The 17,559-nt window shown below is 39.8% G+C and overlaps 1 protein-coding gene and 1 long non-coding RNA gene across 2 annotated transcripts in view; one reads left to right on the top strand and one right to left on the bottom strand.

Annotated features, from left to right (window-relative positions):
• LOC309484191 (uncharacterized protein) overlaps nt 1–17,559 on the top strand; it is a 255,358-nt gene that overhangs the window by 45,885 nt on the left and 191,914 nt on the right. The window lies entirely within an intron of this gene.
• On the bottom strand, nt 2,999–6,856 carry LOC309484296. The gene is made up of 3 exons (XR_014200832.1): nt 6,435–6,856; nt 3,140–3,279; nt 2,999–3,056 (listed from the first exon to the last, which is right to left on the bottom strand). It is a non-coding gene; the product is annotated as an uncharacterized lncRNA (long non-coding RNA).

The following is a 17,559-nucleotide window of genomic DNA, read 5'->3' as shown; positions in this document are numbered from 1 at the left end:
CCTGAGGCTGACTACTATAATCATTTCCGTCATGGCAAGACTGCTTGTCTGTTCATCGTCGAAGTCCCCGTTTTTTTTTTTTTTTGCTGTCATAGGCGAGCATCGTGCGCATTTAATGCACGAGACAAAGCCAACACATTATGTTGTCACTCCCCACGACTAGTTTAAAATGTGTCCATACCTCCGATTTTCCTCCAAACTTGCTCAAAGTTAATTCTCCTGTTTTAATTTTTTTCTTTGCTTCTTCAAGATCCATGTCGCACTTAGAATAGCAACTTAGAATAGCAACAGAATAGCCTACAGCATGCACAGCAGGTGTGATGCGTCACGCGTGCGAGACTGCGAGTGGACTAGACGCTGCGCATGACACGTGACATGCTTTATCAAGGGCCCGACCCGACCCGGCCCGAGGACAGTGGCGGGAAATATCGGCCCGACCCGATATTCTTATTTTATGTACTGTAAATTTAAATGTTTATGTTGATTTTGATATGTTTAACGTATGTTGTAAATAGTTGGAAAAAGTACTTTTATGTAGCCTATAGAACAAATGATTTATATTTACCAATTTTATAAAAAAAAGGTATAGAATAATTTGTTTCATGTAGAAATTATGATTGTCATTACAAAAATAAACAATGTCCTAAACAATTTTTTCTCTTTTACTTACACATTTAAAGTTGCATAAAAATAATGTACAGAATTTTTCTTTCCTTTTAAAAAATAAGTGAAAAAAGTTAAACAAGAATATATATTAAAAAATATATATTTTCAATCATTCTCTCAAGAAGAGAAAACAGCCTGTCCATCCTCTCCCTACTCTCCTCGCCTCTGCCTCTCTCTGTAGTTGCATGTCTTCTCTGATCAAGTCCAAAAACTCGTCCTCTCTGTCTCGCCGCCTTCGTGCTGGTGCTCCTGCTGGTGCTTGTGCTCCCGCTGCTGGTGCTCGTGCTGGTGCTGCTGCTGGTGCTCGTGCTGGTGCTGCTGGTGCTCCTGCTCCTGCTGGTGCTGCTGCCCCTGGCTCTTCCTCACCGTGGGCACCCATAGAGACAGAGCGTATTTAGGCCACGCCCACACCCAGGGGGAAAACAATCCAACCGTCTCCATTGACTTTGCATTGCGAGAGGCTGCCTCCTTGTCATTTCTTGCTTCTAACAAAAGACAGACAAATGCCTAAAAGCTGCTGTGTGACAAGGTGTACAGCAAACAAGCTAAAAAACTCAGAAATACGTTTTTATTAGCTCTCGACCTCAAAAAACGAGTGTTTAGTACATAAAAGTGGATACAGGCAGTTGAGACAGAGCGTCACGTGTCTCATTACTCTGAGAACTAACGTACGCCCGCCGGCGGAGACTGTAATCGGCAACACAGGATAGTTTATCTTACAGAAATATAATATATAAAACTGACATTTGGATATTTGACTCACCAGTGACCAAATGTTTAACTTACTGCACACGTAGTGTATTTTAGTGCATACTGAGTGTCAGGATCCCACAATTTACCCATTCGTTCCAGCCTGTATCCACTATTATGTCCTCAAACGCTCGTTTTTTGGGGTCGACAGCTTATGAAAACTTATTTCTGGGTTTCTTAGCTTGTTTGCTGTACACCTTGTCACATAGCAGCTTTTTGGCATTATTCTGTATTTTGTTAGAAGCAAGAAATGACAAGGAGGCAGCCTCTCGCAATGCAAAGTCAATGGAGACAGTTGGTTTGTTTTCCCCCTTGGTGGGCGTGGTCTTCAAATTATGACGAGTTGCGCTCTGTCTCTATTGCTGAAGTCGGCCCTGGTGTGTCCTCAGGGATTGAGGCAATGAGGACGGGGGGTTGGTGCAATGCCTCTGTCCCAACACCTCATCCATGAGGACAAACCAGGGCCAAGTTTCAGCAGTGGGTTTCCCACTCACACCCTCACCTGTCCCAGGACACGTGCAATCCTAAGGCAGAGCAAATTAACCATGGCTTGTTAACAACAACAGGACAATACATTTCAGCAAAGACGTGTGTAATAACTTTCTTAATTTTTTTTTTGCCTGTATGGGAGTTACCTTCCCCAGCAGACCCATTTTCTCCAGAATTGCTGTAAAAAAGCAGAAAAGGGTACTTATGCAAAATATTAACACAGGGGTGCAATCTTAACATTAGTGCATTGTTAACACTGCAAAATATGATACATCAGGACATGCATACAAAATACTTCAGAAATATTTTTTCTGGATACTCAAATTTGGTTAAAGCCTTTGTAGACATAGCTTGCATGACAGCACTACAAAAACACAAAAGTGAAACCCATTGCCTTATCTACTGCTTTTCTTATTGTTGTGGGCTTTATAGTGTAACGACTGAGACAATCAGACACATAACTATTTGTTATATTTAACAAATAAGCTTCAAAGCCCACTCTTAGGAATTAAACATCCCCCTCAAAAGAGACAAGAGAGCAGGAAAGGTTTCAGTTGCCGGGGTGACGATCAGATAAGATGTCTTTATTGCTGTGAAAAATGTGGTCATGTGGTCAGGACCTCGGCCATACGAAAGACCTACAGACATTAAAACAGACTTTCCTGCATTCATTTATCAACGAACTGATCTATAAATGAGCATGCATTCCAGAACATTTTGTGAATGATTTACTGTCTTGTGTAATGTCTTTTAATAGGCTACTATTATTTTGTTGATGCTGTGTATTTTACAATAGAATCAATGGTCACCTATACCATGTTTGGTTTCTATAAATTGGAACTTTGAAGATCGAAATGATTGTGTATATGATATATTGATAGCTTCGCAACATATTAGTATTACAAGAATCTTTCATAGTTTCTTCATCAGCAACCAATCCAGCTGCAAATGCAAAGGAGCACACTTAAAACAAAGAGTCATACATCCTCCTGTCAGAGGAATCTCGCGCTTGGAAATTCCCCCTTTCTTGTTGGTTGAGCCAACCCTGAAAGGTGGGACCTTTCTCAGGCTTTAAATGGTCGCTACACAAGCTCTTCCCTCTCTTCTTCTGGACTCTACTGCTGCTTCTTCGGGTTGATGTCTGTGGGGACCTGCCTGTTTTGCCTTCACTCTCTCCCAACAGAGTCAGACTGTATTTTCTTCAATCCAACTCAGAGGAAAACTGCAACTTTACCATCACTGAATGGGCAACCATCAACTCTTCCGACTTCCTCACTCCTTGGTTGCCTGCGTGGCCTTTCCAGCCCTGGGCCGGCAGGTCACAATCTGCATGTACTCAGCCATGTGCTCATGGAGAGAGAGAAAACCTTCAACCTTACACATATAGAAAGGAGCAGGCGTCGTTTCTGGTGCAACACATTTAATAAGGAAATATTGCATGGAAACCTGCAAGACAGATATGACAATATACAGTCAATCACAAGTGGAGCATCTCAAATCTGTGTGTATTATCTATCTGCTCGTCTCTGCATTAACTGCTATATTACGCGTATCAAATCCAGTATGACATTTTCTAATTGCTCATTATAAAATTCTCTATCACATGGCTGTACAACAAACTAATTTAACCATTCACTTGCAAATACAGTTTGCATATCAAGCATGTGAACACCCATCTTTCACCATAACATCAAAAATAAACAAAAACCCTTGTTAAACTTAATTTGAACCCATACATTTCCCTTTGTCTGTTAAACATTTCCCAGAGTACATACATTCTCTTTTCCAGCATGACTTGTTAACTAAATAACCATTAACACTTTAACCTGTTAAGCTGCAACGCCACTTTTGAAAAATCCCCAGAAATGACATACCCAAACTGAAACACATACAGTTCATGAACCCTTTGCACTAAAAGCACAAGTATGATCTCATTTGAAAGCTGACACCTGGTAGTTTATTGTAAATGTAGAATTAATTATTGTCATAATGAAAATAATTTTTTTAAAGAGCTTCAAAGTTTTGTAAAGTTATTAGAAATTTATTTTTATGAAACATATTCATGAAAATAAAATTGAAGTGGGCCCTGGAGCAATCTAGAAATGCACTGCAGCTAAAGCCATATGTGTGACCATGTTATATTTAAAATCTGAAAATGATAAGTCTAAAACTCTGTATTTAGTTAAATGTTTTTCAAGATCATGTCAAATGATTTTATTTTGATTAGACTCTAAAAATGCTACTGATGTTTAGTCATCATCTAAGTCATCTATTCAGTCTATTGTCTCAATTGTTTTGTGGTGCAAACGAGCCCCATTCAGTCTCAGTCTCCCCAGTACACATTCACACACCTCTCCAGCCTGGTTATGGATCTAAATATGCATATCTTTTGTCTGCATTATAGTTACTAACGACTGGCTATTCACAGGCTATTCATAGGGTTTCAGTCCCTAATTTATTTTATCAAAGTTCTCACTTACATTTGAAACTGTATCAAATGCACTAAAACATTTCAGAAAAGCATTACTATTTAGAAAAAAACCCATAAAAGAATAACTTCTAGGTGACAGGTGCACCTGAGCTAGCTAGCATGTTAGCTTAGCACACCATCAATACACGACCATTTATGAGATTAAAACTATGTTTGTGCTTCAAACTTATTTCATAACTCAAGTCGAGTGTTTTAAATAATCTTCTGTGATCTAATTTGGCTTCAGATAAAAAAAAAATCAGAAAGAAAATATATTATTTATAGTATGCACGATGATAAAGTCTATATCGATTAGCATTACATTATAAATATAATCTATTATTATAAAAATACCTGGCATTGCTTGAAGAACACTCAAATATCAAATATCATTTGCAATCATGTTTATTGTCTTCAAAACGTCTATATCTGCATATTACAGCGATCTCTGTGTTAGCTTTGTGTGTAGCTGCTATCAGTGACGTCCTTGAAGGTCACATGATTATGTCTCTTCTTCATGTTCCATATATGGAGGATTATTGTGCATATAGCGCCCTCAGGCTATTGGTATGAATTGAAAACACAGCACATCTCAGTAAGAAGCGCTCATAATGATTACATCGACGCATTTGGGTATAAATTCAAGAAATATTATTCCTGTCTATAGAAATATGATGTAAATCTATGAGAATATATCAATATTTCTCCAAGTCTGCACATTTTTGAGCTAAAAGCCCTGAGGGACGTTGTTTTGTATAGCACTGTCATGACAACAGCACGGAGTTTTTTTTTATGAATGGACCAGCTGACGCTCATAATTCATATTAAAGGGATCAACGCATTTTTTCATTTCATAACTCCTGACACAAATTAAGACATAACTGTCACTATAAGTTTCTCAGAATACAATAGTTGTCAAATACTGAAACTTGAATCTTATATCTTTTTAATGATGTATAGTTTGTCAAGGTAAAACATTTAATCTGATAGTAACTTTGAACTAAATAAATAAAAAAACGCTTCAGTGCGCCGACGCACTGGTGCAGCTTAACAGGTTAAAGGGTTAGTTCACCCAAAAATGAAAATTCTGTCAGTAATTACTCACCCTCATGTTGTTCCAACCCCGTAAGACCTTCGTTCATCTTCGGAACACAAATTAAGATATTTTTGAATAAATCTGAGAGCTGGCTCACTCCTCCATAGGCTTCTAAGACATTATAACTTGCTGGCCCAGAAAATGCATTAAAGACATCGTTAATATAGTCCAAGTGACTACAGTGGCTCAATCTTAAGTTTATAAAGCGACGAGAATACTTTTTGTGCGCAAAAAACAAACAAAAATAACGACTTCATTCCACTAATCATTTCCTTCTCTCTGGGCCTCGAGTTTTTTCACGTAGTATAACTGCGCAGCGCATCTGTGTTGTACGTCACACGTAGGCTCACTACTGGCCGACGCTGGTCATGTGTGTGATGCGTGTGACGTACAACACAGAAGCGCTGCACTATTACACTACATGAAATAACTCCAGGCCCATAGAGAAGGAAATGAATAGTGGAATAAAGTCGTAATTTTTTTTTTTTTTTTTCTCGCACAAAAAGTATTCTCGTCGCTTTATAAACTTAAGATTCAGCCACTGTAGTCACTTGGACTATATTAATGATGTCTTTAATGCATTTTCTGGGCCAGCAAGTTATAATGTCTTAGAAGCCTATAGAGCAGTGAGCCAGCTCTCAGATTTAATCAAAAATATCTTAATTTGTGTTCCGAAGATGAACGAAGGTCTTACGGGGTTGGAACAACATGAGGGTGAGTAATTACTGACAGAATTTTCATTTTTGGGTGAACTAACCCTTTAATGTTCTCTTATGTCACATTTCCCTTTTCACAACTCTTTTATCCCATTATCGGGCAAATCACGTCACGACACCAGCGAACTCCACGTGCGGTACTGACCTCACGTCAATAAAACTATTACTTTACTCATCAATATCACACAATAACCAAATAACCAAAACGGTCTTCCGTTTTAATGACTTTTATTTACACTAGTGCCACAAGAACAGAGTCAAACAAACCGCTCAAGTTCATCATATCTTCTTCATCCAACGGAGAAGAAAATGATTGCAACTTCAACGTTTGACACTAACCGAACCATCAACATCCTTTTCCAAGAACTTCAAGAATTGTTTCCACTGCAAAGGCAATGCAAGTATACATTTAATGAGGTGCTCTGAAAATGATAAGCTGATTGTTCTTTTCATAGTTAAATGGATCTTTTCCATAGTTCCATTTCCTGCTTCCGGTTCCATTCTGTCACTCACCATTTTACCTATGCATGTATGTATGTGTGTTTAGATAAGTTATGTTAGTGATTGAGTTAATAAGACTTGTGCACAATACGTATTTGGTTCTGATTCTCTGCTTGCAAAAAAGTTTATTTTACGATCTTGATCTTGTTACATGCTCTAAGCGCTGTACATGCTAAGAAATAATTATTTTTCTGTGGCCATGAAAGATATGCTTTTCTTAGAATAAATGAATAATCAAAAGAGTTTATTGGACAAACTGATTAATTGATTGTAATATTTGCTACATCAAGTTTAATCCAATTAACTGATCCAAAAAATTCATAATTAATCATAACAAGTTATGTTTAATATTAATATTTCCCCTTTGAGCTAACTCGTTACAATAGGGTGAGTGATATTTCTTATGACACACAAGTGAGACAGACTAGTGCAAATATTACAAATACAGTGGTGGACAGAATTAATGGCACCCCTGGTAAATATGATCAAAAATGGCTGTAAAAAATAAATCTGCATTGTTTATCCTTTTGATCTTTCATTCAAAAATTTGCAAAAATCGAACCTTTCATTGAAGTAAAAGAATTGAAAGTGGGGGGTAAATCACATTATGAAATAAATGTTTTTCTCCAAAACACGTTGGCCACAATTATTGGCACCCTTTGAATTTTTTATAAGTAAAATATCTCTGAAGTATATTCCTATTAATATTTACCTTTTTTTAGCATACCAGGGTGACTAGGAACATGAAATTGTCTCGCTATGACTTCTTGTTTCACAGGAGTTTAAATATGACGAATACACAAAGGCCAAATGCCCTTAATTATCCATCACAATGAGTAAAACCAAAGAATATAGTTCTGATGTGCATCAAAAGATTGTTGAGCGTCACAAAATAGAAAGTGGCTGTAAGAAAATAGCTAAAGAATTGAAAATCCCCATTTTGACCATCAGGGCAATAATTAAGAAGTTCCAATCAACTAAAGATGTTACGAATCTGCCAGGAAGAGGACGTGTGTCTATATTGTCTTAATGCACAGTGAGGAGGAAAGTTTGAGTGGCCAAAGACTCTCCAAGGATCACAGATGGATAATTGCAGAGATTAGTTGAGTCTTGGGGTCAGAAAGCCTTAAAAAAAATTAGCAAACAACCCCTACATCACCACATGTTGTTTGGGAGGGTTTCAAGAAAAATCCTCCTCACTCATCCAAAAACAAACTCCAGCATATTCAGTTGTCAGACACGACTGGAACTTCAAACGGCACAGGCTTCTGTGATCAGATGAAACTAAAAAAAAGAGCTTTTTGGCAGCAAACCCACCAGATGTGTTTGGTGCAAACAGGGATAAAAAGTACCCCATGCCTACGTTTAAATATACTGCTGGATCTTATATGTTGTGGGCCTATTTATTTGCTGGAGGTCCTGGACTTCTTGTTCAGATACATGGTATTATGGATTCTAGCAAATACCAACAGATAAAAAATCAAAACCTGACTCCTTCTGCTAGAAATCTTATAATGGGCCGTGGACGTGGTTGGATCTTCCATCAGGACAACGGTCCAAAACAAACATCAAAATCAACACAAAAATGTGTTACGGAGCACAAAATGAAGCTTCTGCCATGACCGTCCCAGTCCCCTAAACTGAACACTATAGACGATCAGTGGCTGAACTGAAGAGAAGAAGCGCCAACATGAACTTGTGAATCTGAAGGATCTGGAGAGATTCTGTATGGAGAACTGGTCTCTGATCTCTTGTCAGTTATTCTCCAAACTCATCAGGCGTTATAGGAGAAGACTCAGAGCGGTTATCTTGGCAAAAGGAGGTTGCAAAAAGTATTTAATAACAGGGTGCCAATAATTATGGCCAGCGTGTTTTGGAGAAAAACATTTATTTTATAATGTCATTTACCCCCCACTTTCAATTCTTTTACTTCAATGAAAGGTTAGATTTTTGCGCATTTTTTGAATGAAAGATCAAAAGGATAAACAATGCAGATTTAAAGAAATGGTCATTTTCAGACCGCAATTTAATAAATTAAGCTGTCTGCTCCTTGCTCCCTGAAACAATTATTAAACTAATATTAGCACAAGTTTTGCCTCAAACCACCTGACAAATAAAGCCACGCAATGGTGACGAAGGAGTTAAGATGAAATTTATAAGAAATAAAAACTTGGTTTAACTCTGGTTTCGCTAGCTATTTGAGTAAATGAAAACATAATACATTTAAATGTAAATTTTCCGTCCACCACCGAACTCTCGGCCACAATTGTTTTTAAATAAAAATGCTGTCATCACCGGCGCGCAATGACTTATGGGGTAGGATAGGCCGCTAAGGATCCTTTTATGTATCCTTCCTTTCACGGGTGCACGGATGCATAATTGAATTGGGACAGCCTTCATCGCTCCGCAGTGACGCAATCGGCCTTCAAATGCGACCTTCAAATGCGACCTTCAAAGGGTGCAGCCTTTGAATTGGGACATCCTTCGTCGTGCCGCTGTGACGCAAGCAACAACAGGAGGAACAGACGGTGGCCACGGGTCGTGCTGTCCAGGCGCCGGTGGCCCAAGTTTCCGAATTAACGAAACAGTTACAGCAACTAAGGACCGAGACGGTATCTGTTCAACCTCAACCTCTGTACATCTCTCTTCATCCTTTGGCATTTCCCCCTGAGGGGTCTAAGGTGGCCTTTGTTATAACCCTGCTCTCGGGTCAAGCGGCCAGCTGGGGAACTACTGTGTGGGAACAGAGACTTCCTTGTTGTGTTTCGTTTTAAACATTTTCTCTGGAGCTCAGAAAGGTCTTTGATTGCGGGGCTTCCGGTAGAGACGCGGCGCCACTTCTCTGAGCTGCGTCAAGGAGATTGTACTGTAACGCACTACTCTATTGAATTTCGCACTTTGGTTGCGGAGTGTTGCTGGAATTCGGAGGCACAATGGGACATATTTTTATATGGACTTTCTGAGTCCATCAAGGATGAAATTTGATGGAGCAGGGCTAGACAGGTCCTCCTCCAGGTGGGGGTACGCACTAAGGCTCAGGCCGATTGACTCCAGTCGAAGCCTCCAGTCTACGTCGTTGCTCAAAAAGTGTGGCTTTCATCCAAAAAATATTCCTTTCCGGTCCGTCAGTAATAAGCTTGTGCCCAAATTTATTGGCCCGTTTACTGTCACCAAGATTCTTAGTCCGGTGGCAGTTCGCCTCAAACTTCCTCCGGCGTACAGGAGAATTTATCCGTTGTTTCATGTATCCAAATTAAAGCCCGTTTTTCATTCAACTATTAATCCGCCTGCACCGGTTCCTCCCCCGCCGCGTCTCGTAGATGGGGAACCAGATTATTCAGTAAAACGTATTCTGGACTCGAGGCGGAGGGGATTCCAGGACTCCAGTACTTGGTGGACTGGGAAGGGTACGGTCCTGAGGAGAGGAGTTGGGTGCCTGCGAGAGACATACTGGATCATTCCCTTATCGATGATTACAATCGTCAGGTAAGTTCTCCTGGGAGTGTCACGGTTCATGGATCCGTGTGTTCATTTTGCATCTGTGTCTGGTGTGTTTATGGGTATGTGTGTGTGTGTGTGTCGGTGCGTGTGCATTGCCTAGTAACAACAGCTGATCACTCTAATCAGAATCTCAGTTGTTGCTAGTCAGCTGCCTTTATCTAGCTGGCGTGTGAACTATGTGTTGTCGGTTCGTTATACAGTCTCCCTCGAGATTGGTCCCTGCGTTCTCATCTGAGTTCCACACTGGGTTGTATCACCGGTCTAGAGTTTACATCGACCAGCATTCTTGTCTGTGATTCCATGCAGAGTTTTTTTCCTGCATCTGCATCTGAGTATCCACACTTGTGGCATTGTCTGTGTAAAGTTTCTTCAGCCTTATGGATCTTGTCTGACTCTTGTCTGACAGTATTCTTTCTCTGTCCTTGCTGTCAATAAACTGTCTTTTAATTGCACTTGGATCTTGGGACTCTTTATTGTGACAAGCATATGCTGAGATTTTTACACAATCATTACAATTTGGAACATTTGTCTGTAATCCCGTTAACTTTTCTTTCAATTTACAGAGGAGAGGTTCAATGACCAAACTATATAGCTGACCTGAGAGTGGGCATCCCTGTCTTATGCCTCTTTGTACTTTATCAGGAACACTCAGTCCACCCGCCATTTTTATCATACATGTGGCATTATTGTACAACAATTTTATCATTGCAACAAAATTGTCTCCAAAATCAAAAGCCTTTAAAACTCTGAAAAGAAACTGGTGATTAACTCAATCAAATTCCTTTTCTTGATCTAATGATAAAATTCCTATTTCAACATTCTTTTTCAAGGCATAATAAATAACATCACGTACTAAATGCAAATTGTCAGTGATACATCTATCTTTTATACAATAGGATTGATCTTTGTGTCTAATTCTGTGCATTATTTTGTTTAACCTGTTAGCCAAACACTTTGATATTAATTTGTATTCGGAACATAAAACTGCAACAGGTCTCCGGTTCTTTATTAAGGTAAGATCACCTTTCTTGGGAAGTAGAGTTAAAACTGCTCGTTGATAACTTTTAGGCATCAAACCAATATGAAAAACCTCTTGTTCTACTTCATAGAAATCAGTTCCAATTAAGGTCCAGAAGTGCTTGTAAAACTCGCCAGGGAGACCATCTATACCTGGGGTACGACCTGAGGCAAGTCCTAATACTACAGCACTTAATTCCTTAAGTTATTCCAAAAGTTTGTTTATCTTCAGCAGTTAAACAGGGAAGGTTCTGTAAAAGTTCATTTTGGCTCTTCTCATCTGTGTTCTCAGCAGAATATAACTTAGAATAAAAGTCCACTGCCAATCTTCGCATTTCTACGGGATCGCTTGTATTGTGACCATCACTGTTTTTCAAACTATATATATTTTTTGTACACTTTTATGTTCAAAGTAAAAAAAAAAAGAATAATAAAAAAAAAAGAAGTAGGCCCATCCATATCTTTCAATGATAAAAACCTGCTCCTCACAAGAGCACCCTTGACTTTCTCATTTAGAATAGAACTCAACTTTAATTTCTTGTCAGTCCACTCTTGTAAATTGTCAGCAAGATATATCTTCAATGACTAGAATTTCTTTCTCAATCCATTCCAAAGTCCGTTTCAAACACAAAGTTGAGTAAGATGTATATTGTTGACAAAATTCCCTTATATGTGTTTTACCAATTTCCCAAGAAAAAATTACATTTTCATATCTATTTTTTTCATTTTTCCAAGTTTCCCTAAAATGCTTAAATGATTCACAAAAAAAAAATTGTCTTGCAGTAACTTTACATTAAAATGCCAATATGAACTCTTATTTCTTCTAGATATCAAAGTGCAGTCAACAGTAATAAGCTTGTGATCAGGAAAATATGTGGGGACAATAGGTGTATGTACAACTCTGTTTTTCATATTTTTGATAATACAATCTGTCTAAACGTGCAGCTTAAATTATCCCCTCATTCACCTACCCAAGTATATTGTTTTACCAAGGGATTATTTTCTCTCCAAATATCTGTGAAGTTAAAAGTTTTAATAATATTAGCTAAAACAGTAGGTGACTGAAAATTAGGTTCTTCTCCATTTTTATCAAAAGAAGGATCAAGTGTACAGTTCCAGTTGCCTCCTAAAATGATCAAATCATAAACCTGCTGTTGTTTTCAGATCTTCAATTTATTAAAAGTATTTATCCTATCAGATCCACTATTAGGTATATATATGTATATTAACAAAAACAAAAAAACAGATCATTAATATCAGCTCTAAAGCCCAATTTATACTTCTGCGTCGAACTTAAGCTGTGGCTATGTCGTAGGCTGTGTGTAGCGCGCGTACCCTTCGGCGTACCCTGACGTGCACCTCTCCAAAAATGTAACAACACGTCAACTCTACGCGGACGCAAGCGCTGTGATTGGTCTGCTGGGACCGCTCCCTCGGGTTTCACATGCTCCCTCTGCAAGTGTAATTGCGCGTCATCGCGGACAACGACGCAGAAGTATAAATGAAAACCAACGCGTTGCCTACAGCGTAGAGGCTCCGGCGTAGGTCCGACGCAGAAGTATAAATCAGCCTTAACTGCCAATAACCGCCCTGGTTCAATTTATTTGTTTGACAGAATTCTAACTTTAGTGGTAGGAGAGAAAAGAACTGCAGCTCCTGCACTCAGGTTAGTCCCATGAGTAAGAACACACACATTACCCCACCACAGTCGTCGTCAACCTCATTATTCACATCACTATGAGTTTCTTTCAAGAAAATCACATCTAAATGTTTGGAGTTTCTAGATAGTTTCCACCTTCCCTCCTACCATTAACATTCAATAATCCCATCCGTAAAGAGTCCATAAGAAGAAGAGAGAGAAAAAAAGAAAGCAGACAAGAAGAAAAGTTAATTCGATTTTTTACCCCTCTTTGGCCTAATTTTTCCAGTTTTACTTTTTTGTTGGATTGCAGTGATGTCTTTATTTATTTATTTATTTATTTTTAAATCTAAAATGCTTCTGCTGTGAAAGCTCTTCACGATTACTATGTCTCCTTGCCCACATAACAGATGTTATAAACTTCTCCAAGTCCAGAAAATAAAAATCACTTACTTCAACCTTTCTACCCTTCGTTTCATCAAGTAATTCACTGATTTGAGCCACAGTATACAAATCTTCATTCAACACTTTTGACATCTCTGCTCCTTCCAACCATTGATCATCATCTTTCATGATATCATCAGTACATTGAGACATTCCATCCAACTCATCTACTGAGCCTTCCTCTACTGCCTGTACATCTGTCTGAGTCATATTCTCACTATTAACCACATCTTCAACTTCATGACTTGATGACAACGAAATGCCTGACAACAGCATAACTACACCCAGGACTCGGGCGAATGAGGTGGATTTCCGGCGGGGCAAGGAAGTTGGCAACAGCTGGATTGAGAATGGAGTGCGTATGGTAGGAAGCCGGAAGTGATCCGGAATGGAGGAAGAAGTGTCAAGCACGGAAAATGGAGGGAGTGGAGGTAATGAAGTAATGTATTTGAAAATCGAAAAAAGAAAGAAAAACTAGGGTCAGGTTTCCGATTCTTATAGTGAAAAGGGAAGACATCAGATAAGGAGAAGAAAGGAGGAATACAAGGTAATGACTGAATTCGCATCCAAATCTGAATCTGCAATAAATCCTCTGAAATGAACTAAAACGATTAATGACGAGATAGGGCAGATTGATAATGCAAAAATGTTGAGGGGTGGTAAATTGTTTTTATTTTGTAAAGATAACAAGCAACAGAAAAAGGCACTAGGAATGAAGATGTCTATCTGCGCAGCCCGATCTCATCCCAAGGCGTCATATACTGACGCTTTTGACATTTCGTCTACATAACGGTCTAACCCTAACCCTACCCCAGACCTAAACCTACCCATAACCGAACAAAGCTCTGTGCGTGTCATATTGACGCTAAAGGGTGCCATGTGCATTGGATGTAGACGAAATGTCAAAAGTGTCAGTATATGACGCCCTAGGATGAGAATGCGTTGATCTGCGATGATACATTTTGACGAGGATAAATGACCTGAAAGGGTATATTTAGAATACATGAGCTATATGGTCAGACCCTATGTACATCCCCCGTTAAGATGTTTTAAATGTCAAAGATTTGCTCATGTGGCGGCAGTTTGTAGAGGGAAGCAAAGATGTGCAAGATGTGCAAGATTTGGAGGAGAGCACGATTACGGTAATGCGAACAAAGTGTAAATCCCAAATGTTGTCACTGTGGGGGAGAGCACAGCGCAGGGTACGAAGGATGCCAAGCGAGACAAAAAGTCTTGAAAGTATAAAATGTAAGAGTGGAAGATGGGTTAATAAATGCTGAGGCTCTGAAGAGAGTGGAACAGGAAACAAAAACAAAATAAATTGAGAAAGTTGCACCTCAAAGAATGAGTAAAGACATAGAAGAGACTGAGAAGGATCCACTGGAGATTGATAAAGCTTTTGTAGAATTTATAGTTGAAGTGGTAAATTGCTCAGCACAAACGGAAAGTCGGACAGAGAGAATTAAAATCATAGTGAGAGCACCTGGACCACCTGGGGATGGAGACGCCGCTGTCCCGGAAGCGCAGGCTGTCGTGAGAGCTCGTCGGCTGCACGATTGAGCACGCCAGGGATGTGAATGGCACGAAGAGACCTCAGCTGCTTCTGACTCCATAGGAGTAGATGGCGGGTGATTTGCGACATGCGTCGGGAGCGTAGATCACCTTGACGGTTGATGTACGCAACGATCGCAGTGCTGTCCATACGGACCAGTACGTGCTTGCCATGTAGCGGCCCTTTGAGCCGGCCAGTCGACATCTGATCCTCCCTCCATCTGATCCTCCCTGGATCCTCCCTCTCTCTTGGTCCCTCATGAGAAGGACCAACGCTATCTCACGACCAATTCGTACGAATTCGTACGAATGATAAAAAGTTGGCTAATTCGTACTAATTCGTACGACCTCACTCGTACGAATTTGTACGATTTGTCTAAACCCACGTGATGGGTAGGTTTAGGGGCGGGGTCAGGGGTAGGTCATTCGTATGAATTCATACGAATTGGCCAATTCGTAAAATATGTACGATTTTGCAAAAATCGTACTAATTCGTACGAGTCAGGTCGTATGAATTCGTACGAATAAGCCACTTTGTAGAATTTGTACGTTTTCCCGTGAGATCGGGCTGGAAGGACCAGTAATCCCATCCGAAAGCTGCCAGGCATGCGAGACAGTGAACGTGGCAATCAAACTCGATGACACACGGCACGCTGAACGGTCAAGCCCTTATGAGAAAGGCAAGACGAACAACGTGCCGACGTGGTCATGCTCTCATGAGAGAGCATAAACCACCTATGAACTCAGTCTCAGCATGTTTGCGATGCGTTAGAGGAGTGAGGGGCCCGAGGAGGTGGTCTCGTCAGGGAACGCTCACTGTAATCCTCAGATCACCAGTGCTATTAGCCAAAATAGCCCTTTTCTGGTGGCCACCAGAAGAGGAACTAGATCGGGGAATAGGCAAAGGGACTCGAGTCTCGACCGCGCATCTAGAGTGCCGAACGATGCGCGCTGGTTTGCCGTGACAACCCGCGCTGTCAGCTTGACGGCACAAGGCACGCTGAGCGGCTCAAGCCTTTACGAGAAAGGGGAGACGAACAATGTGCCAACGTGGTCATGCTCTCATGAGAGAACATGAACCACCCACGAACGCAGTCTCAACACGCTTAAGCCCAGGCATGTGAAACAGTGATTGTAGCCGTCAAAGGAAACGACCGCATCCAGAAACAGACGGTTTGAATGACATCTTGAAAAAGACGCAGTCAAACCGTGTAAGCTCTTTCAGGAAACTGCTCTCTCTGGTGCTGAAGCACCCAGGGATGACTGCGGCTACACAAACAGGACGATAGTGCAAGCCTGATGTGAGCACTAACATTCTCATTGAAGACGCAACGTTCTGAGCTGTGAAAACAGCTGTTTTGCCCTCTGTGAGATCGCGGCCAACTATGTCTGCGCTGTAACACCAACACCAGCTTGAAGAGGCGATCTTCTGAAGAAGCAGACTCGTCTTTTGAAGTTAAAACACTCTCAGATAAGAAATACAGAACAGGAACAGCATTCACCGTCTGGCTGATGCAAATTATCACATGCCAATGTGCATTGTCTCGTTTAGTTTCACTCGAAGTAGATAGGCTCTCACAAGCGATCCCCATTCGTCAGAATCACTTCTGACTCACGTCATGTGAGCTGACGAAGGGGAACCATGTCTTAATTTCACATTACAAGGATATATTGCAATACAAGACAGACAAGGTGGAAATGGAGGGGGGATGGTAACTTTCATAAAACAAGACGTAGGATACAGGATTGCAGAGGTTAATCAAGAAAAAGTTCTTGGAAAGTAATAACTCACAACAATATAGGAAGCGACCATTTTTCCAATATTATGTAAAATAGGAATAGATATTCAAAAAGAAAAGGTAGAGAGAATACAAAGATGGGCATTTAAAAAAGGCAAACTGGATCAATTTAAGGAGATTTGTGAAGATTATTTGGAGGGTTTTTGGATGTAATAGAGGATGTAGATGAGTTGAATGCAAATATTTGTAAAGCAATGCAGAGAGCAGCAGTAGAAGCAATTGGAAAAAAAAATCAGGGAATAGAAAAAAGGTGGTTCCTTGGTGGAGGAATGTAGGCAGTTTATATAAGAAATAAAGCTCTTTGGAAAGTATGAAGAAGTATTCATTTGAATGATTTAATAAACTATAAAAGGGAACAAGCAAAAGTGAGGCGTGTAATAAGAATAGCAAAGAGAAAATATTGAAATTAACGAAATATGGGGGAAAGATGAGTGGAACTTAGAGATATAGTAGCATACCAGTTTTAACAGATAAAGAAAAATCAGCAGTTTCAGATAAAGACAAAGTAGAAGTATTAGCAGAAACATTTATGAAGGTGCATAGTAATGATAATATTCCTGAGGAAATGAGAAGATATGAGGCAACAACGCACTAGATAAAATCCAAAACATTTCGAAAAAAGATAGCATTTGGGTAGTGTCATAGAGACAGTTTACAATGTATGAAATGAAGAGAGCACTCTCAGGGGTAAGAAAGACTTCTCCAGGAAAGGATGAAATTTGTGTAGAGTTGATAAAACATTTATCAGAAACATCATTAAAGAAAATTCTAGGATTGTTTAATAAAGTATGGGAAACAGGGACACTTCCTTCTAAGTGGAAACACAGGGTCACAGTGCCAATTGCTAAGCCAGGGAAAGACACATCTCACCCAAGCAGCTATAGGCCAATAGAATTGACATCAAACCTATGTAAGCTTAT

This window comes from Leuciscus leuciscus (genome assembly GCF_965113295.1).
Source record: "Leuciscus leuciscus genome assembly, chromosome: 20".
NCBI classification, from domain to species: domain Eukaryota; kingdom Metazoa; phylum Chordata; class Actinopteri; order Cypriniformes; family Leuciscidae; genus Leuciscus; species Leuciscus leuciscus.
The sequence above is the reverse complement of the archived record's forward strand: the minus strand, read 5'-3'. Positions and strand labels throughout refer to the sequence as shown.